This window comes from Periplaneta americana, chromosome 10 (genome assembly GCF_040183065.1).
Source record: "Periplaneta americana isolate PAMFEO1 chromosome 10, P.americana_PAMFEO1_priV1, whole genome shotgun sequence".
In the NCBI taxonomy this organism is placed as follows: domain Eukaryota; kingdom Metazoa; phylum Arthropoda; class Insecta; order Blattodea; family Blattidae; genus Periplaneta; species Periplaneta americana.
The window spans coordinates 82,501,528-82,525,151 of NC_091126.1; the positions used below are offsets into that span (position 1 = coordinate 82,501,528).

Sequence of the window (23,624 nt, forward strand, 5' to 3'; positions counted from 1 at the left end):
ATTCAAGGGTTCTTTCTTAGGCAAACGTGTTCTTTTTGCCAATTACGTGTCATATATTTTCTAAAATCGTGTAATGCTAGAATTCTTTGTACAGGGCAGACGAGGGAGTCTTTGAGTTCAACGTATCTGCATGGTCGTTCATTCACCTTTGAATTCTTTTGTATTTTCACTTTCCTCGAACCCATCACAGTTTGTGACTCTAAAAAATGTATCGATTTTGAAAACTGACACTAAACAGCTGAAATGCTGGTCTGGGGTTCATTCACTGGAAGGAATTACGGTCTACAGTATTTGTTACGGTCAATGTAACTAGACATAATTTTGGGCATTCAGGTGTGGAGTAATGGTTCATAAATGCATACAAGCGCATGATCAACTAAGGTGTTCTTCTGATTTTCGGGTGTCACATCCAATTATTTTTTACTCGGATATTTAACGATGCTGTATCAACTGCTGAATTATTTAGCGTCAATGGAATTGGTCATAGCCAGATGGTACTTGGTAAGGATACATTGTTATGAGAACGGATTTATGTCCTCTTCGTTGGATATTTTCTCTTCTTTTCTTTTTTTAAGATATCGAGGCAAGTTTGGGAAAATATGTGTTATAGCATACGGTTTTGGTCGCCAGTTCTTGCGTGGAAGTCCTACCTCTTTACTGGCAATAATAAATTTATCGGCTCTTACAATCAAAATTCGCCCTCGGTAGCGCAGTTGACATAGCGCTGGCTTTCAATGCTCGAGGTTGCGGGTTCGATCCCGGCCGAGATCGATGGCATTTAAGTGTGTTTAAATGCGACAGGCTCATGTCAGTAGATTTAATGGCATGTAAAAAAAACTCCTGTGGGACAAAATTCCGACACACCGGCGAAGCTGATATAACCTCTGCAGTTGCGAGCGTCGTTAAATAAATCATAATTTTAAAAAATCACAATCAAAACCGCAGAAAAATGGATATCACAGTTATAAGAACGAGCATACAGTTTTCTGTGTTCGTGGAATTGCTCTACACCACTTCTGAAAAATAGTCTATTCTATGGATGGATAAAAGAAAGTCTCTTCCTTACAGATTATAGAGTATCTATAATTGGATTTACATCAAGAACAAAACAATTAGGCTTATTACTACTCGCTCACATAAACGGCACAATAAAAATCACCCGAACACCACAAGAAATATCTTCTTAATTCCATAGCAGAACGAGTTCTACATGCTCTGTCCACAGTATTAAGAGGAAAACTGCAATCTTAGAACGATCGCCACGCCAATGTTTCGCTCAGTTGCCGCGGCGACACTAGGGGATTTAAAAGTCCCATTAGACCCTTGCCGAGTTACCAAACTTTCTATTCTAAACGCTCTGGTCATACTATGCGATCAAGGAGGCAGTGTGTCTTCGATAGAAACGCAGCTGTTACCACAGTCTTAATACATATGTATTAGACTGTGCTGTTACTTTGGAAAATTGTTGTATTATTTTTGTTTATAGTAAAGATTAGATGCGGAGACAAGGAGGAAGGCAGAAAATAGGAAAGACTAGAGAATGCTGGGTTTGCAGCGAAAGACCTGCCCTTGGGCAGAACCAATGAGATGTAATATTTGTACATAACATAAAATGGGTAAATGTAAGTCAAATTATAGTAATAAAAAGACCAAGTTTATTGGGAATAAGTAGATAAAAAGTGAAGATAATAGACCACGTATTTCACCTAACCTAGGCTAGTAGTGCTTCAGCCAACACTGGTTTTGTTAGTATTAATGATTTAAATATGATGTTTAATGTAGATATAATGTTGGGAAAGATTCAAGAATGTCTGCGTTGCGTATGTGGAGAAAATGTAAGATAAATGGACGGTAATTTGCTAGGAGACGTTGCATATAGATCACTTTTACACTAAACCTAACCTTAGTGTATACAACGTGTACTAAAACACTAACCTAACCTAACGTAACCTGTCACAGATTAAGGAAAAGGTTAGGTTAGGTTAGTTTAGGGGTTTAGTATATCTTGCAAAAACAAATTTTAGGTTTAGTGTAAAAGTGATCTATATGCAACGACGTCTCCTAGCAAATTACCGTATGTTCTTTGTGCTGTGATTTTTGTCTTTTGTGCTGGGTATGATGTGATTTTTATGTTGATTTGCGCGTATTTCGGTGTTAGTTGTTGGTTTAGGCATTCGTGGTTAAAGTGTATGTGGTATGATGTTTTTATGGCTTTTATCTGCTCCGACCTGTATTTGTGTATTTTTATTTCCTCATTATTTACTTGATACTACTGAAAAAATTCAGAGAATATTGCATTCCTTCAGTCATTCATTTAGTGTTCTGCTTTCACTGCAAACCCAGATTTCTCCAATCTTTCCTATTTTGTGCCTTCCTCTTCGTTCCCTCATATGATCCATTTATCTTATTTTTTTTAGTAGGTTATTTTACGACGCTTTATCGACATCTTCGGTTATTTAGCGTCTGAATGATATGAAGGTGATAATGCCGGTGAAATGAATCCGGGGTCCAGCACCGAAAGTTACCCAGCATTTGCCATTTATCTTAATGTCATCTATCATCTGATATCTTCTTCTGCCCCGAACTCTTCTCCTGTTCACCATTCCTTCCAGTGCATCCTTCAGTAGGCAGTTTCTTCTCAGCCAGTGACCCACTCAATTCCTTTTCCTCTTCTGATCAGTTTCAGCATCATTCTTTCTTCACCCACTCTTTCCAACACAGCTTCATTTCTTATTCTGTCTGTCCACTTCACACGCTCCATTCTTTTCCATATCCACATTTCAAATGCTTCTAGCCGTTCCTCTTCACTTCATCGTAATGTCCATATTTCTGCCCCATACAATGCCACACTCCATACAAAGCACTTCACCAGTCTCTTCCTTACTTCTTTTTCCATAAGTTCGCAGAAAATGCTTTTTTTTTCTATTAAAAGCTTCCTTGGCCATTGCTATTCTCCTTTTGACTTCCTGACAGCAGCTCATGTTACTGCTTATGGTACACCCAAAGTATTTTAAGCTCTTCACTTGCTCTACTGCCTCATTTAGAATTCGCAAGTTTATCTACTGTATTTTTCTTCTTATGACCATGTTCTTCGTCTTATTTCCATTTATCTTCATCCCATACTGCTCACAGCTGTCATTTAGCTCCAGTAGCATATCCTTTAGTATCATTTCCTCTTCTGCTAACAATGCCATATCATCAGAAAATATTATGCACTTTATTCTTCTTCCTTCTACTATCACTCCTCCCATGTTTTGAAAACAGTTCTTTACTAAATCCTCCGAGTAGATGTTGAACAGGGTAGGTGATAAGGACATTCGTGATGTACTCCTCTCTCAATTTCACTTCCTTCTGACATTTCTTCTCCTACCCTGACTTTCACTCTTTGTTTCATATAGAGATTATTGAAAAGTCTTCTCTCTTTCCAATCCACACCAATTTTTTTTAGAATCCTCATCAGTTTATTCCAATCCACTCTGTCAAAAACCTTTTCTAGGTTCACAAATACTGCATACACTTCTTTATTCTTTTCTAGGTATCTTTTGCCGATTGTCCATAGTAGTCCAATTGCATCTCTCGTACCTTTTCCGTTCCTGAAGCCAAACTGGTCTTCTTCCAACTGTTCTTCCATTTTAGAATATAAACATCGATTCAGTATTCGCAAGAGCATCTTCGCCAAGTGCGATATTAGACTGATAGTCCTCAACTCCTTGCATTTCTTGGCATCATTTTTCTTCAGTATTGGAATAAACATTCTCTTCTTAAATCTTCAGGCCATTGCCTTTCTCATATATTTCGTTGCATAATGATAGAATTTGCTTTTTGTCTTCACCCAAGCATTTCACTAATTGAATGGGGATTCCATGAACTCCTGCTGCTTTCTCATTCTTCATTTTCTTAAGTGCTAGTTTAAATTCTTCGCTTAAAATAGAAAATCCTTTTTCATCTTTTCATACAGCTTCTTTGTCTCCTATAGCTAAGTCATCTGGACAATTCCTTGTCTCATATAACTCTTCTACATATTTCGTCCATCTGTTTAGTATTCCTTGTTTGTATGTTATTTCATTTCCGATGTCATCCTCTATCAACCAATGAATTTCCTGTCCTGAAGTCCAAACATTTTACTTCGTGGTAAATTAAATCATATCTTCCTTTTCTCTCTAGATCCTCTGTTTCTTCACATTTCTCTTTCATCCAATCTTCTTTTGCTTTATCAGTTTCTCTTCTTAGTTCGTTGTTTAGTTTCCTGTAGTTTCTTCTACCTTCTTCTGTGTTTTTTTTTTTTCCATTTTCTCCTCTCCTTCATCTTCACCAACATTTTTCCTGTGACCCAATGTTTCTTAATTCTCACATCTTCTGTGTATCCTATTGTTTCTTCTGCCGTTGTCTGTATACAACTTTTTAAATGAGTCCAGTACTCATTACTATTCTCAGGTGTGGATTCTAATGTAGCGGCTTTCTCTTGAAAATTTGCATGACATTTTCTTCTGTTCTCTTCGTTCTTCAGTTCTTCCATGTTCAATTTCTTCGTCACCTCTCTTCCTCTTATCTTCTTCGGACGAATATCTACATCGTCTGTCAGCAGGACATGATGAGTTAATATCCGCTCCTGGTAGTGTATTTGCATTTTTAAGCAATTTCGGAATCTTTTCTGTACAGTATAATAGCTTATCTGATATCTCCTTTCATCCCTTGGCATGTCCATGTGTATTTTCTTCGTTTATGTTGTTGGAATACTATATTTCCAACAATCATTGCATTTCTTTTACAGAAATTCACCAAATATCCTCCTCTATCATTTCTTTCTCCCAATCCATATTTTCCAACTGTTCTTCCATCTTGTCCTTCTACAACTGCATCCCAGTCTCCCATTAAGATTACGCATGCTTCCTTCTCCTTCTCAACTATCTCTTCTATGTTGTCATAGCTTTCTTCCACTTCCTCGTCTGCTAATCCACTATGTGGCATATAAAATTGCACCAGCACTAAGTCCATTTTCTTCCTTTGTAGTCCCATCATTATCATCCGATCATCTACATAACGCACTGATATCACTTTATATTTCACACATGGTCCCAGTAATACACAAACACCATGACTTCCTTTGCACTCACCATTTGAATAAACCAACCTAAATTCATCACCCACCAAGTCACCACTATTTTCCCACCTCACTTCTGATATTCACATCACATCCATTTTGTTTCTTCTCATTTCTTCCTTCAAGTTTTCCAACTTACCTGCTTGCAGAATAGTCCTTACATTCCACGTTCCAATCCTCAGTCTTATTTTCTTCTCTCTGTTGAGTTGCTTCATAATGTGTCCTTCCCCAGCATCCCCCTCCCGGACATCCAAATGGCTGAATGGGGGGATAGTTTACGTCCGGAATCTTTTACTGTGAAAAGACTCATAATGTCATAATATTGCATTATAATTTTATTATTATTATTATTATTATTATTATTATTATCATCATCATCATCATCATCATCACTGTTGATAATTCTATTATTACAATCGTTATATATATATACTATATGTGCAATTTTGCATGATTTCTATTATTTATTGGCACATTCCCTACTTCCAATAAGAAGTTGAGACCATTGTTTGAGATATATATATATATAATTTTTTTTTCATTTGTTTAGGTATCTCCAGTACGAAGCACATAATTAAAGTAATAAGTATGACATCCGAATGGCCAAATAGTGGGATAGTTTACGTCTGGAATATTTTACTGTGAAAAGACTCATCAATATCATAATATTGCATTATCATTTTATTATTATTACTATTATTATTATTATTATTATTATTATTATTATTATTATTATTATTATTATTATTATTGTTATTATTATCACGGTTGATAATTCTATTATTATAATCGTTATATTAATATATATATATATATTGTATGTGCAATTTTGCACGATTTCTATTATTTATTGGCACATTCCCTACTTCCAGTAAGAAGTTGAGACCATTGTTTGAGAGATATATATATATATATATATATATATATATATATATATATATATATATATATATATATATATATATATATATAAGTTTTCATTTGTTTGGGTATCTCCAATACGAAGCACACAATTAAAGTAATAAGGATGATTGGCTTGGCTCCTGCAGGCTGATCCTGGAATGGATCCTTACAATTATGATTCCTTTGGTCTGTTTTACACCGTTTCATATTTTGAATGGTGGTAGTATGGGCGATTCTAAACGAAAAGTACGATATAAACATAAATCTTATTTTCAATTATTTTGGAGAAAACCAATTGAAACCATGAGGGACAGGTGCAGGTGATAGTAAATTTAGAAATCAGTTACCTGTATGTTGTGTTCATAGGCTTTTCCATAGGCTTCATAGAATTTCTTTGTGATTTTGTGAGTGATGTTTTGGGATTTATGTTTTCTATCCATGGACAGATGGATTTGCATGAATATTTTAGAAGGAGAATATGTCTCGCAGGTCTGAGAAGCGTGATTATCAAGCCAAATCGAAAGTTCATGAGTTGCTGAGGAAGGTAAAGGTGAAGGTGTTGATGTTCTGCTTACACCTTATACTGTATTTCATTACAGATCTGAACCTGGCAGCCATGATAGTGCAAAAGTTCGGCGTGCTGACACTGGAAAAAATGATGAGGTAGGAGTCACATATTCATATTTCGTTTTTTTTTTATTTTTTTTTTTTTTTGGCTTCACCATTTCTGACTGTCTTTGTGTATTGCGTTGTTGGTTTTGTCTTTATTTTTTGTTCCTTTCTCACATTTTATTTTCTTCATTTTTTTTTTACATTCCTTTTCTATATACTCCTTATTTTGTGATTTAAATCTAATATCTTCAGTAGATATTTTCCCATATTTCAATTGCTAGATGATATATTGCTCAGCTAATGATCGCTAAAAAAATACATTCTAGTACGTAGTTACTATTTTAAATTCAACATATTCCTATCCATATTCATATGTTTCATCAGTTTGTTGGACACTGGTAATACATAAAAATGTAAGGATATGTCTTAATTTGTAAATTTTTCTCCCATACACTGTATCATTTTTGTCATTGAAGACCAATTTAAGCATAACCAGAAGACAGTTGAACACAAAATTCTTCGGAATATAAAGTATATATATATATTATTTCACGTGTTAATTAACTAAACGACATTTCAAACAAGTTGAGAGGATGCGAAGGCATTTCTTTCCCCTTCTACTTGCCCAGAGTCCGTCAGTAACAGAACGGTAGCTGTTACCTCTTATACCTGCACCCCCAAGTTGTACACACAAGAAAATAAAATATTAAATAAGGTACATAAGTGAATATAAAATACAGTGACACAAGTTTGACAGTTACATGTTTGTGTACATTTTAATGTCGTTCTTTCAATATTTCCAACTAATAATTAAATTAAGAAATGTTAGCTTGTATTATGTCAGGGGGAGTGACACAGTGCAGATCGTCCCATTGTGTGTGCAACTAGCAACTAGCGGTGAAGAAAACATTTATCTTCTGCTCTCAGTAGCTGTTTAATGTGCCAGTTGATATAAATAGCAATAAAATGAAATATTAACACTTAGTATAGGCTTTCGAAATATAGATTACCGGTAAACATGTTCAATAATAAAATTTTGTCACTGTGTTAAAAGTCAATTAGTCGAACGTTAGTAAGATGGACAGTAGCAGCTTCCCCTTCACTGATGGTAGAGAGTGTGAGTAGAGGGGAAAGCCTATCAACCAAACTGAAATGGGGTTTAGGTTACCTTGTTGACTAGTTTCAGCCAGTGGGCTATCGTCAGAATTCTGGTGCTTGACAATAACAAGAACATTCTGTAGATATTTTAAAAGTGATTATATTAAGTCTAAGTCTACACTCTGTATGTGCTCAATACCTGAATTTCTTTTTTTCTGACTTTACAGCAGCAACAGCTGTTACCGAAACATGCAGGGACTTCAGGCCAAGGTAAGTAATTAACAGGAAATTATAATATGAAAATGGTAATAGTATATTATGGTACAAGGTTGGGAAGTGCTTTTTACAAAATCAAGGAAAAGTTTGAAAAACGAGCAGAGCGAGTTTTTCAATTTCTGAGATTTTGTAATGCACTTAACAAATGTGTATTGTACAACATTTTTTGCACGATCATGTTTTTAAAATTGAAAATACAGTATATTTTGCATTCAAATTTAGAGCAATATCATTCCAGAGCCTTCGCAAAACTGCACTGTAATGTGGGTCTATTTCAGTATAGTTTTATGTTATGGAGCATGGTTTCCCTAGCAACAAGTTTCTGTGTAGGGAATTCTAACTTTCAAGGCCTAACAACAATAGCTGTAAATACAACAAAAAACACGATCGTGCAAAAATACCTTAATGAAATCTCTGATTAATGAGTTCCTTCTTACAGACAAGAATCCATTTCTAATTTCACAGAAGTCACAAAACATAAAAAAAAAATAAAATAAAATAAACTTTTCTTAAATAACGTTAATAATTCCTTATCATATGAAATATAAATGTGGTGCTGTAAAATACGGAAATTCGCGTTTTCAACATCCATGATGAAGAAAAAATTCGATTTCACTATGCCATTTTTTGGGTTCATTAGACTTTGTGCCGCGATTTTTCCATATATTGGATAGATTGTTCATATTGAATATCTCTGAGCCAGTTCAATTGGAGAATAAAACACATGAAATATAGATATTTAAACGAGAATTCATTATTTCTCACCATCTTTTTATTGGCCTTACTGCTGACGATTTTCCCTTTTGGATTATAAGTCATGACTGCTCCTGCAACACGTTCTTTTGATATTGTTTTATAATCTGTATGATATCTTCAAATGTTTAATTCAGCTCTTATATTCTCATTCCTTTTTTATCTAAGAGATTGTAATTATCCAGCTTCATATATAATAAACTTCATTTTGTCTGCCCCAAGACTCTTTTCTTGATCTTTGGCTACGACCCAACTTCTTCCGCCAGATAACAATGCAGGAATTTTCATTACATTACTTTATAAAATACCATCAGGATCTTTTCTTTTTTTCGGAATTCTTTTCCTAATTTTCGGAGCCATGTTTCACATAAGTAGCTAAATAATGGTGATGATGATGATGATGATGATGATGATGATTATGATGATGATGATGATCATCTTCATCATCATCATCATCATCCTAACGAGGAATCAAACACATCAATTAATGAAGAGAGTAATATGGAATTGAACACATGTATAAGGGAACAACCTAGTAAACTCCATTGGTCTGTGCATGCATCGATCTTAAAGAGTGACACAATATACCATTCACCTCCTCCTTCCTAATTGTCAGCCAATAACGGAAGAAGGCATTACTTACATAAACTTTCAATGAAGCAGAATATATTCGCATTTCTTACACTTAATAATAACTCAGAAAGTAGTAGTCAGATTCTAATAAGAAAAAAAGCATGTTGAAGAGTATTGTTTTGCAGATTTTTAAGGTGTTTGAGTCACCACAGTATAACAAACTTCTTAATTGAAGTTTGTTTTATACTATTGTAGTGTGGGAAAATATGTTTTCGAAGTAGAAAATCGATCAGCGATAAACTTCTTTTCTTGAAGAGATAAGCGTGTAGTTGCAGTGTATCATCATCATCATCATGTCCGCACTACAGCCACACATGGACCTTGGCGTCCTCAACAATTCTTTTCCATGTCTGTCTTTCCTGTGCCTTCCTCCTCCAATTTCTCACTCCCAATACCACCGCCTTTGCCTTTCCGTCTTCCAAATATCCGTCCGGCTTTCACTTGTTGAGGATTCGCAACATAATGCTTTGACAGGGAAGGGTTGTCGGCCCTTCGCCCAACCCCCAACCTGGAGGACCAGGTAATTTGTACTCGAGGTTTTCTTCCCCTAGCCTTTGGAGACCCAACTCCAATCCTGCAAGGCAGCAGCTCCCTAACTGGAGGCTGTCCCATCTGCCTTCTTTGCCGTTGAGAGATACACCCGCCACCGAAGCCATTGGACATCCTCCTCCTTCCTTGCTAGTTTTGGTCCGCCCCGAATATTTCATTTCTCCGGTACCACCTATATCTGGGAGACATTTGCAGTGTATGAAACCGTCTAAATAGATTCTACTTTATGTTGAAAAAACCACATGTTAATAGAATGAGTCAACAAGACATCATCACTTGTTAAAGTTTATGTCTGACTGCTCGTGGTCCATCAAGTAGCATGTACATAAAGATTATATATCTTCAAAACCCAACCATGCTTTAAAAATAAGCATTTATTGCTTTGATTGGTTTCGTTTACTTAAAGGGACAGACTAAAATGTTTAGTCTTTTCAATTGCATTTTTGTAACAGAAATTGCGTCCCCACTTAAAGTAAAGGAATGATTGTGTTGCCGCCTTTTCACAGAATGTGAAAAAGACAAGTGGAAGAAATGTGTTGATCACGTTAAAAATAACGAAGAACAATATTTTTCTAGTGCTAATGTAATAGACAGTGAAACTGACAGAATAATTTCGTTAGGAGAATGTTTAACTGATAGCAGTGATGTATCACATGACTTGTCAATCAGTAGCAACAGTGATTCAGATTAATGGAAGGAAACTCCGACTCTGCCTCCAGCATAGCAGTAAGGTTTAGTAACCTCCCATAACGGAGTTTTGGCAGTTGTTAACCTATAGGACTGAATCAGCTGTGCAACAATTAAATGAAAGTCTAAGTAGTGTTGGAATATCACCTATCAAGAGGAAGGGAATGCAGGAATAGCCATACTGCAGAAAAAAACTACTAATATGTCAGAAGTTGTAAAAAGACAAGATATTCCTCATTCTAGCCGAAGAACCTGACAATTGCAGTTGTGATGATGTCATACCACAACAACTAAAACGAAGTTTGAAGAAATCATACAAAAAAATTAGGTTACAATTTTGACACTTCTTCTAAAGAATGCAGTATCAGAAGAATAGAGAAAGTATTTCCTCATGCAAGTAACTACATGATAAATAAAGATAAGCAATTAATAAAAGAATGTGTGATTTTATCATCACCGAATCCTAAACCAGAAAGGAGCTTGGGCCCAGATGCTGCTGAGACTGTGAAGAACTTTTATTGCAATGTAATGTCAGCAGAATTATGCATGGCAAGGAATACTTTGTGACTGTCATAACAGTACAAAAAGCACATACAAATGAGACTCATTTTAAACAATCTTACAGAAATATATGTTCATTTCAGCAAGTTACATCCCGGTATGAAGATTTATTTTTCAAAATTTGCCTCTCTGTAGCCTAAACACTGTGTTCTTGTTGAAGCAAGTGGTACACACACTGTATGCACTTGTTCTTTACATCAGAATGTGAAATTGTTAATTGAAAGGTGTAAATTGAACAAACAAATGGAAGACCAAGATGATAGTTTATCTACTTACTATCACTCCCCGGCGAATATGATGTGCAATTCGCCAAAATTTGAGTGTTGTTCCATCAATGTGGTGCATGCATAGGATCTAATAATGTAAAGAGAATATTGGAAACTCTGCTAGAAGAGAATGTCGTTGAAAATGTTACCTTGCAACAGTGGATTACATCACAGATGTGCACACTTAAAATGTTTGTTAAGTCCACCGAAGAATTCAAAGAATTCACAGATTTATCTAAGTTAATGCAATTACATATGCACTCTTCCATTGCTGTTCAACAATCATCATATTTGGAAAGCCTCAAAAATGACATAGAGAGAAGGTAAAATTATTGCGTTGTATGATTTTGTAAAAAATTATTTATTCTTACTACAAAACGAGGTTCAGGGTTTCCACTGGAATATTGCCCAAGCAACAATATATCAATTTGCCATATATTACAGAAAAATTCCAGGGAATTTCTCATATACAAATTTAGGATTAGAAAACAATACGTGCAAAATGTGTCTTAATATATATTATTTCTCAGATAGGGTGTGCAGCCAAATACAAAAACAGAACCGGGGGGGGGGGGGGGAACTTGAAAAAACTGTACACCACAAAGTTCATTTTGGGATTCCAGTTGAGTGACACTTCTTTGCCACATCTCTTTACAAAAATTCGTGTGACAGACTTGGTGGAACTGTAAAGAAGCTGTCAGCTATGGTGAGTTCATTTTGTTTGTGTACTGATCAAATTATGACTCGAAGACAGTTGTTCAACTGGCCAACAGACAATATCAAGAACATTAACTTCGTTATGCCTGTCAATAAGGAATAATGGAGAATGAGAAGATGCTACACAGAAGACATGAAGAAGCTAGATCTTTTTTTGGAATGCAAACATTTCATGCTTTCATCCTAGGAACAAGGAATAAAGTAATAATAAAGATATTTTCTAAGAACAGTACTAATGAAATTCTGCAAAAATATATTATGTATTCTAAAATGAAAGTTTGTTTTTTACTTGTGTCTATAATGATGCACAGTGATTAAGTTGTGTAATGAATGTGAATGTAACCTCACACGAGGTTTTGATCAGTTTCCTACATCCTAATGGCACATCACCATCACATATACGTATTTTCACCAGCCAGACATATTGAATATACGAAGTGAACAGGTTCTCACTGTGTTTGGTCGATGAAGTGCCATTGGTCAAACTTCTATATTAACGTCTGCAGACACTCAAAGCTCAGAGGAGGCGGCACTAGCTTGTTTTGAATATAATTTTTCCTCCTGAATGTGGTGTACAGCCAGGGCTGGGCAGTATTTGAAATACATTTGTATTTTATAATTTGTAAGGATTTTCGAAAGTATTTTGCATTTAAATACATAAAATTGTATTTTGTATTTCAAATACTTAAAATACTTTTTTTTTCTTCTTGTTCTTCAAGTTTTGGATTTGGATTTGAAGAATGAACTTTTGTCTTATTTGCTTATCCATTTCAGAACTGCTAGTTTTCTTGCCACAACTGATTCCCTTAATGCCATAAAGAAATCTCCAACAACATCAAGGATCCATCACCCAACACTTGCTAAATGGTCAGCATTATGGCATGCGTCTAGGAGACCCAAATCCTCAGAAATTATATCAGATGTCTTGAAATATTCATCAAAGTTTTCTTGCCCAACTCGATGGAATTCTCTTCATGACTCAGTCTCTCAAATATTGCAATTCAAACATGATATAAACAGGTGTAACAGAGAACTGCTCATCTGGTTTCACACACATATTCTGTGTCCTCTTCCTATCATTTGGTGAGGCAATGTCAGAGAGCCATCTCATCTCAATAGCAAAGGGACAACCCTGTGCACTCTAGAGAATTACCCAACAGTGAAACAAGCTTTTATAAAGTATAATACAAGTTTGTGTACCTCTGCACCTGTAGAAAGACTGTTCTGTTTTGCAGGATTTATTCGTTCACAAGCAAGGGGATCCTTATCTGATAAACTTCTTGAGAAACTGTTTTTTTTAAGGGAGCAGTAATTATTCATATGTAGCATAATTTCATTGCTGACTGGGAAAAGGAATAATGTTCAGTTACAGTGTTTATATAAAATTTCGAGGTAAAAATACTTTTAATGTTAATATAACATTTTAGATTTTCAGTAATATTCTTATTTCTTTAGGCCTATTTATTGTATTGAGTATTTAAAGTACAAATGTATTTTGAGTGTTTGAAATACAAATGTATTTTGGTTAATTTTTTAAAAGTATTTTGTATTTGTATTTGTATTTCAAATACTTGAATGTCAGTATTTTGCCCAGCCCTGTGTACAGCATTAAATTTCATTTTTCTATCAGGTAATTTCCATAAATATATGCAAATTTATTTCATTGAATGTGATTCTTTTTACTCCTCTTCCAAATGTTATCCCAAAATCAAATTTATACGAAAGAGAGATTGTATTTAACTATTTAACATATCCCCCCCCCCAAACACTTAAAAATAGGCCTATGCCATTTTACATGGTAAAGGTCAAAGGTGACATCTCGGATTGATCTTGCAATAAAAAACTTACTACTTTAAAATACAACTATTTTAATGAAAAATGTATTCCCTGAGCTTCAAAATAAGCCCAACATGAAGGGTCTATCTCAATTACAGGCAAAGGTATGAATTTCTTTTGTAGAAATTGCAAGCAAAAATGTTGCGTTTTTTTAACATGTTTGCAACCTGTTGTATGAATTTCATGCATCGCTGAGAGAAATGTTGCATGTGTGTGTGTCACTTCATGCAATTTAACATTCTCATATTTCATGTAAATCTGAGATGGTCGGCTTGGGAAGTGTGATGATTTGACATGGAACAACCTAGAAAAAAAAGTAATGATGACTTACAGATACGGTACAAATTAAGTACTGGTACATTATTTAGAAACAATAAACATTGTTTTGTTTTAATATAATTAATATTGTCAGCTGTTATGGGGACAAGAACGTCATCAGCACATGCCAGTAATTTGAAGTCCTTTGGTATATTCGTCTCTAGCAAGTTGTCATGTAATGTCTTCCAAAGACCTGATTGCAAGATGAAACCTGAGGACATCCTTCAGTGACCTGTTCCATTAAAGTAGTAGTGCCTGTTGAGAGCTGTACCTTGCTGTTCTGAAATAGTTTCCATTAAGTTCTTTAAGTTCCTTGGACGAACTTTTCTTTCATTTGGAACATAATTTCGGCCACCAAGCATTGTCAAATTCCCCTGATATGTCCAGGGAAATGAATAGTCTGCACTTCTGATGTGTTAGAATCTGATTTGCCTAGTTGATATGACAGATTCATGTACGACTGCATCTTCTGTAGATTTTTGCAGCATGAACCCATACCAATTCACGTTTAACATATTTTTATTGTACAAGTGATATACACTGCTCGAAACAATTAGAGGAACACTATGATTTATTTAAATATTTTTCATGGATAAAGGTACAGACATGAAATTAATAAAATATATTATTTATGGTTATTTATGACCACATTTATCTCCATGTCAATAAAAACAAATGAATAATGTTAATAAACAACTTTTTAAAGCATTGCACTATATAAGAAATTGAATCTTGTCCTCACTTATCACACTTAAACACCCGTTATAAAGATCTAGTATCGTGTATGGCCTCCACAACATTCGATGACAGCTTGGCACCTTAGTGGCATGCTCCCTATGAGGCTCTGTATTTTCTCTTGAGGAATATTCTCCCATTCCTCCTTTAGAGCATCTCCAAGTTCCTGCAGGGTTTGTGGAGCTTGAGGTCAGTTTCTGACTTTCCTATCCAGAGGATTCTACAAGTGTTCAATAGGGTTGAGATCTGGGCTGATCACTGGCCACTCCATTACCACAATTTCGTTCTCCCTTAGGAAATTCCTGGTGACAGCCGCTATACTGACCTGTCTCTCTGTGCCTGTTGCGTAACCTGGACACCACGGAAGGAGAAACCTCAAGCTGTCTAGCCACTTGTCTCACTGATTGACGTTGTCGTAAAAGAAGTAGAGCATGATACACTTCAAACTCATTTAAATGCCTCATTTTGTCAGGGACTTCAATAAACAAGGCAATAATCAGCATTTGTCACTATAGCAACGTCAGAAAGCTTACCAATTAGAAGTTGTCACTGCCTTCCCTAATCAAAGATTTCTCCATATTTGTTATTTCAGGTAATTACTCTGCATTTAGGCCATGGCTCTTTAAAATTTGTATTCATAAATTAAATTAATGTTACAATTTACATATTGTCCAATTTTCAGCATCACAACTTCAAAAAACACTAACTTATTTTATTACAAGTGTTCCTCTAATTATTTGGTGGCAGTGTATTATATTTTTTCTCTATAACAAATTTCTCCAAGAGTTTTCCCATAATAGGTAGCAGACAGTTAGGCCGACAGGCATTGGCTGTTTGGGTATTATAGCATTGTAGGTTTGGGTATTATATTAACACTAGGGATTTTCCAGCAGTCAGGAAAAATTTGCAATAATAGACGTTAGTTAAAAATACTTGTAAACACGTCAGGGCAACTGATATGTAAATTTTTATAATATTGACAAAGATTACATGAATCTCTGGAGCTGTTCTGCCATTTGAATTTTAATGACTCTCTCTACCACATTTGTCGTGAATTGTGGCTCATCTTCCTTGTCAGGTGACAGCTTTGATTCAAAATGGTTGCACTTGTGCACATCTGTATCCTTAGTGTCATCACGAAATAATTCTTTTTACAATTCGCATTTGGTATTTTGCTCCAATATGTCCGCATAATGAAATTAATATATACTTCACTTTTCAGTCAGATTAACACTTTTCACATGACATTCATTTTAAAACAACAAGCTATTACAATTTTACATGTGTAACATTTCTTATTAGGTATATCAATATAAATTATTTTGTCATTAATGTTGTTGCCTTTTATAACATCTTCAGATGACAGTAAGCAGTATCAATACTATTACGTGTGTATTATTGATGTATCATTTAACAAGTAGGAATTAAAAGTGTGAAAGTGAAATTGTCTGTTGTATACCATCTATTATATATTAAAGACAATTATTTGTGTGCTGTGAAAATTTACATAATTATACATGTACAAATGAGTTAAAAAAAACTAACATTAAAACTAAAAACACACCAAGCCAGCAAATACCTAATATTTAATATACATTTAACATGTAACACATATGACAAGACACCAAATATGAGCAACATACTAATTAACATGAATAATGGTTGCATATTAATCTATTACACAATGTTGTATTTAAACAATCTTATAAAAAGTAACATGTTATGAAAACCATAATTGTGCACATAATCATCTATGATAATAGAATATTTATTGTAATGCATATTTAGAAACTTTAGTAAATTTGCTAACAACAAATTTGAATTAATGCATTACAGGTAATTTGCATATTTTTCATTAAATAGCATATAGAATTACTCAATTATAATTCATGAATTGTATGTTAATGCCAATAATATCAGGGACTGATGGAGAGTCTTGAAATTATTTCAGGTTTGCATCCAACACACCCAATCGCAGTCAGAGTTTCATATTTTTAAACACAGAGAAAACCTTTTTACATATATTAATAACACACGAACATGGCTGTTTCTCGATAGAGTTGAGGGAAGTGTAGTTTGAAGAAAGTATGATAAACTGCAGGAAAACTTCACACTCCATAAATTAAGTCCCAGTGCAGAGTATTGAACTGTAACTCTAGAAGTTCTAATAAATTGTAAATGATCTGGATCATCTTCTGCTTTTAGGAAAAATGATCTCACAAAGGCATGAAACACACAGCACAGTCCACTGATTTCTTAAAAGGAATGTTTCAAGAATAGAAAATATAGCTCTAGAGACTTAAATTATGTTTTTGTAGGTAATAGAACTGTTGATGATACAACAGTTAAAATAATACTTACTTATGTCTTTTAAGGAACCCGGAGGTTCATTGCCGCCCTCACATAAACCCACCATCGGTCCCTGTCCTGAGCAAGATTAATCCAGTCTCTACCAACATATTCCAACTTCCCTCAAATCCATTTTAATATGATCCTCCCATCTACGTCTCGGCCTCCCCAAAGGTACTTTTTCTCTGGCCTCTCAAGTATATATATACATTTCTGGATTCACCCATATGTGCTGCATGCCCTGCCCATCTCAAATATCCGAATTTAATATTCCTAATTGTGTCAGAAGAGTACAATAATAATAATAATAATAATAAATAGTCATAATGAATGTGAAATTTATCTGAAAGTTTTTACCGAACTCTTCAAGAATGGCATATATTACTACCACATGCCCTTGAAACTGTGCACCACCTCGTACAGATTCTGGTCAATTAAAGCAAATTGTCTTTAAAGCAGATTCAACAATTTCTCCTAAATTTTGTTAAACCAGAATTAAAGTACACAATTAAAAAAAAGTATTAAGGGTAAGTGATAGGCTAGAGTAGAATCAAAAAGAAAGATAAAAATTCTCATGTAAGTGATGCACCGTTTCCCTTTCCCAATCCTCAGACACTGGCATATAATAAGTAAATTACATTTACTTACCTAAATCCGAGAAGTATGCAGTATTTTCTTTTAAAATCTGCCTTTCCCAGAGAAAAAGCTTCTTTTCTGAGGTGGTGATTTTGTCTGTTACTGTTTTGTTTTTACTGTACATGCTTCCATTTAGCATACTGATATGATCAGTTATGCTAATTCAAAATGCAAGATCTGCAAACCAACTAGTGTTCTGCAAAATTGTTTGTGAGCATCTTTTCATTTTCAAAAATTCTGAAATAAAATCTCCCAGTTCAGAAAATTACTTCAAAATAAGGTGACCCACATTCTACCTGCCACAGCTAAAACCTTACCCCACTCGTGTTTTGATGGAGGTTCTGTGAGTGCACTGTGCACTTTGCACCATTTGAGCAGCTCTGTATTAGAGATAAACCCATTATCGGTTCCAAAAGAGGTGTGTTCTGTTAAGTTTCTCGGAAGTTCTTCACATTTGATAAATTATTCTCAACAGGTTTTGTGGAGTTTGCAATGAACAGACATCCCTCCATGCCTTAGTCTTGGTCTGTGATATTCTGTTTTTGTAATCTATCTTAATGCTGTTATAAAATTGCTCGTATTTTCTTTGAAGCACAAGTTTTTTGCTCCCTAATATACCCGAATGCCCTCGAACCTAGTTTAAACAGGTATGTTTGCTAGAGTTACTAATATTATGTATGACAGGGGTTCTCAACCTTCTGAAGTTTGTGATCACCGCCCACATGTGATGCTAAGAGAGCGAACACCATGAAATCGAATAGGTTTAATAGGACTATTCATTCATTCATTCATTCATTGTGTTCTACCCAAGGGTAGGTCTTTCACTGCAAACCCAGCATTCTCAATTTTTTCCTATTATCTGTCTTCCCCCATATGAATACATAAATGAAATAAACAAACAAAATTTTTAAACACTCACCAGGGTAATGATATCCTTGAATTTGAATATCACTCAGAATTGTAGTGATGTCCAAGGAGAAACAGTCCTGCAGATGTGAATCAGGTAATCGTGATCGTGCTTTATTCTTGAGGTACCGGTATTTTATAAGTGATGAAGTTTTTCACATTGGTTGGTTGTTCCATATATAGCCAGACATTTGAAAGACACTCCACATTATTTTGAGTCTTTTTGTATTTTCTGCCTCCCCAAAGGATATGAATTTCTCCCTTTAAAACAAATATTTGAATGCTAAAGACTGAAGATCTATCACGAGCAGCCATATATTCTCTTGAATAATCTTGATTTTTCTGATTAAGTCCACGTTGAATTGAAAGGGGTGAGACATCATGAAATGCAGGAAGGTCTATTTGTCCGCTAAAATATGACAATGGATGGATAGGAACACTATTTGTACAACAAAGTTTGAGTTGAAAAAAGGATCTCAGGGGCATTCATGCTCGCGAGCACATTTTCACTCACATGACGAAAGCACCAAATGTCATTAAAAGACAGAATACCAGGTTGAGAATGCCTAATGTACTCATACGATATTTACACCAATCATATGCATAGGCCTACTATATTTGTCCCTGCCTGCGAGTCACTGAAAATAAGTGCACTGTAGTCTTTGCTGATACATCCTCAATAGCTTTATCAAGCATTTCATCTTGGAAAACATTATAACACTAATTAAGTCTAAAACAGACAAAGCACTGCCAACGGCCACCTTACAGATAATAATTATACAATAGAAGTATGATTGTATTTTTGTGATTTAAATAAAATCGAGTTATTTGTATCACAACTGCAAACAAAAAGTGACAAGAATTTAATACAGTTTTTAGAAGAGCAATTTACACCAGCCACTCTTGTGTTTCCAAAGTCACGAAAATTTTATATTTGTCTGTAGACGTGAGGCTGAATTCTCTGGATGTTTTAGAATGAATGTGCTATTGTGCATTATAAATTCTTAGGATGGAAGTTGAAGATAATTCAGTTTCTTCACTTGTTTTATTACAGTGAATATTTTTCCAATTTTGAATTTTTTTTCTCATGACAAGTGCTTGACTGTTACAGGAAAAACTCCGGCTGCCATGCCACCACCACCACCAACACTGCCTCCACCACCGCCACCACCACTCATTCGTCTTTCTGATGCCACAGAGACTATGATGAAGAGGATAAGGGAAGCAGAAAGGCAGAAAGATCTGTTGCAGCCATCATCATCTGCAGGATGTAATAGGCAGAATTCTGTAGCTGATAATACTTCAGGACAATGAGATCCCCATGACAACGATTGAAGCAGAAAGGCAGAAAGATCTGTTGCAGCCATCATCATCTGCAGGATGTAATAGGCAGAATCCTGTAGCTGATAATACTTGAGGACAGTGAGATCCCCATGACAATGATTGAAACAGAAAGGCAGAAAGAACTGTTGCAGCCATCATCATCTGCAGGATGTAATACGCAGAATCCTGTAGCTGATAATACTTGAGGACAATGAGATCCTCATGACAACGATTGAAGCAGAAAGGCAGAAAGACCTGTTGCAGCCATCATCATCTGCAGGATGTAATAGGCAGAATCCTGTAGCTGATAATACTTGAGGACAATGAGATCCTCATGACAACGATTGAAGCAGAAAGGCAGAAAGACCTGTTGCAGCCATCATAATCTGCAGGATGTAATAGGCAGAATCCTGTAGCTGATAATACTTGAGGACAATGAGATCCCCATGACAACGATTGAAGCAGAAAGGCAGAAAGACCTGTTGCAGCCATCATCATCTGCAGGATGTAATAGGCAGAATCCTGTAGCTGATAATACTTGAGGACAATGAGATCCCCATGACAACGATTGAAGCAGAAAGGCAGAAAGACCTGTTGCAGCCATCATCATCTGCAGGATGTAATAGGCAGAATCCTGTAGCTGATAATACTTGAGGACAATGAGATCCTCATGACAACGATTGAAGCAGAAAGGCAGAAAGACCTGTTGCAGCCATCATCATCTGCAGGATGTAATAGGCAGAATCCTGTAGCTGATAATACTTGAGGACAATGAGATCCTCATGACAATGATTGAAGCAGAAAGGCAGAAAGACCTGTTGCAGCCATCATCATCTGCAGGATGTAATAGGCAGAATCCTGTAGCTGATAATACTTGAGGACAATGAGGTCCCCATGACAACGATTGAAGCAGAAAGGCAGAAAGACCTGTTGCAGCCATCATCATCTGCAGGATGTAATAGACAGAATCCTGTAGCTGATAATACTTGAGGACAATGAGGTCCCCATGACAGCGATTGAAGCAGAAAGGCAGAAAGACCTGTTGCAGCCATCATCATCTGCAGGATGTAATAGGCAGAATCCTGTAGCTGATAATACTTGAGGACAATGAGGTCCCCATGACAACGATTGAAGCAGAAAGGCAGAAAGACCTGTTGCAGCCATCATCATCTGCAGGATGTAATAGGCAGAATCCTGTAGCTGATAATACTTGAGGACAATGAGATCCCCATGTAAACGATTGAAGCAGAAAGGCAGAAAGACCTGTTGCAGCCATCATCATCTGCAGGATGTAATAGGCAGAATCCTGTAGCTGATAATACTTGAGGACAATGAGATCCCCATGATAACGATTGAATACAGTGAGATCCCTGTCATAATGATTGAGGATAATCAGATCCCAATAGCAGCTAATCTTAATGAGGATGAGAATGAGAATATTGAGGACAAGGATGACGATGACTACGATGATGATGACGACGACGACGACGACGATGATGATGACTGTGACGATTTTGTCATAGAACTGTGTATGAGTGATATCAATATTAATTTTACAATACAAAAACCATGTAACACTTGACTCTAATATTCTACTTCTTCTTTTGACCACACATTGTTCATTACAAAAAATATTCTTTCAACTGTAGCAGAAGTACCAGGAATGCAGAATATGTATATTAAGACACGAGAGAAGTTAGACAAATTTATCTTTTGGCTCTTGTAATGGGATAACAATCCAACCCATTTTTTATTACTAGTCAAGGTTTCTTTTGTTGTCACTTCAGTTACAGTTACCTTTGTTGTCTCCATAGCCAAAATTGTCTCATTGAACGAAGCTGTCCATGCACAAGCACAGGTATAGTTCTCCATACTGTTGAAAACATTTCCTGTAATCACTGAACAATGCTCTAGCGAACAGAAGTACGACTTAAGAGCTTAATACATATTAAGAAATCGTTGAATAACTGAGAGGGGGGACACTGAGCTTCATGTCCTAAACATCCTTGTCCTTATATGAAACATAAACAATTACAAAATTAGATGTATATTATCATTGTATGAATAATGTGTAAAATTGTAAATTTGTATACAACTGATAATAAAATATTGTTACCTGCCAGTGTTCATTGGTGAGACATCATTTTCTGTGTCACTACTAACAGTGTTGTGGCTTTGACAATGAACTAACTCTTCCGATTCATTGTTTTGTCATTGTCGTTCTTACCCTCTAATTAATTTTTGGAGCTTTCTTGGGCAGTAAGACTTTCGTGTACCTCACCAACAAGCCATTTGTAGTACATTATGCAAATTATATAATCCAATGAACAATACATTCAATTATATGTGTAATGTTTAGAAACGTAAGAAATATATTTATGTGTGTTATTCTTTACATCCACATACTTCGCTAGGAAGAGCTCCTCTGACCAAAGAGAAGACTGTTTGCTTTACTCCGCAATGGTCTCAAACAGTGTAACTATATGAAATATTTATAAAATAAAGCGGAAAAAACAAAGAGAGAAGGTTTGCAATATGCATCAAGAGTCCACAAGAAAATTTAAACTCAAATGGCATATATGCGAGAAGTTCTTAATGAAATATAAGATGGGATAAATTTGTCCCGTTGGTTATTCTATAGTAATGAACGTCTATTGCCCCAGTTATTTAAGGTAGGATGTTCAAATGTATATAGGTGGAAGATATATCTAAATAATGAAAACTCTTAGAGCCGGAATGCAATGGGCACAAATTCATTCGATTTGCATGAAGTTGAATGTTGAAATCGGACATATTTTTTCCCCATGCGAAAAAATTAAAACTTATGGTTTATTTAAGGACGCTCATTTTTCTATCAGGTAATTTCCATAAATATATGCAAACTTATTTCATTGAATGTGATTCTTTTTACTCCTTTTCCCAATGTTATCCCAAAATCAAATTTATACCAAAGAGAGATTGTATTTAACTATTTAACATTCCCCCCCCCCAAAGGCTTAAAAATAAGCCTTCGCCATTTTACATGGTAAAGGTCAAAGGTCGCATCTCGGATTGATCTTGCAATAAAAACTTACTACTTCCATTTTAAGATTGTTCTTTTTTTGGAGGGGGTCAACCTGTAAAGGTCTTGCCACACAGAATGGGGGCTACTGCAGCATTCTGCGATACTAGCCCATAGCGGGAATGATGCTGAACAGTTGTACACAATATTGCGTCATCCCCATCACACATGCACCATCCTACTGCAGCGGGCTAAAGACGGACGCAGCAGGCTAGTTTCAGTTTGTGTTTTGAATCTGTTGCCCGCTTTATTCTGCATTCTAATAGAAACATGGAGACAGAAAATATCACAGAAGAGGTGCGAA

The 23,624-nt window shown here is 35.5% G+C and overlaps 1 long non-coding RNA gene across 1 annotated transcript; it reads left to right on the forward strand.

The window, feature by feature from the left end:
• Nucleotides 1-246: 246 nt before the first annotated feature.
• On the forward strand, nucleotides 247-22,386 carry LOC138707832 (uncharacterized). Its single transcript, XR_011334388.1, has 4 exons — nucleotides 247-1,622; nucleotides 6,604-6,667; nucleotides 7,942-7,984; nucleotides 20,048-22,386. It is a non-coding gene; the product is annotated as an uncharacterized lncRNA (long non-coding RNA).
• Nucleotides 22,387-23,624: the final 1,238 nt, after the last annotated feature.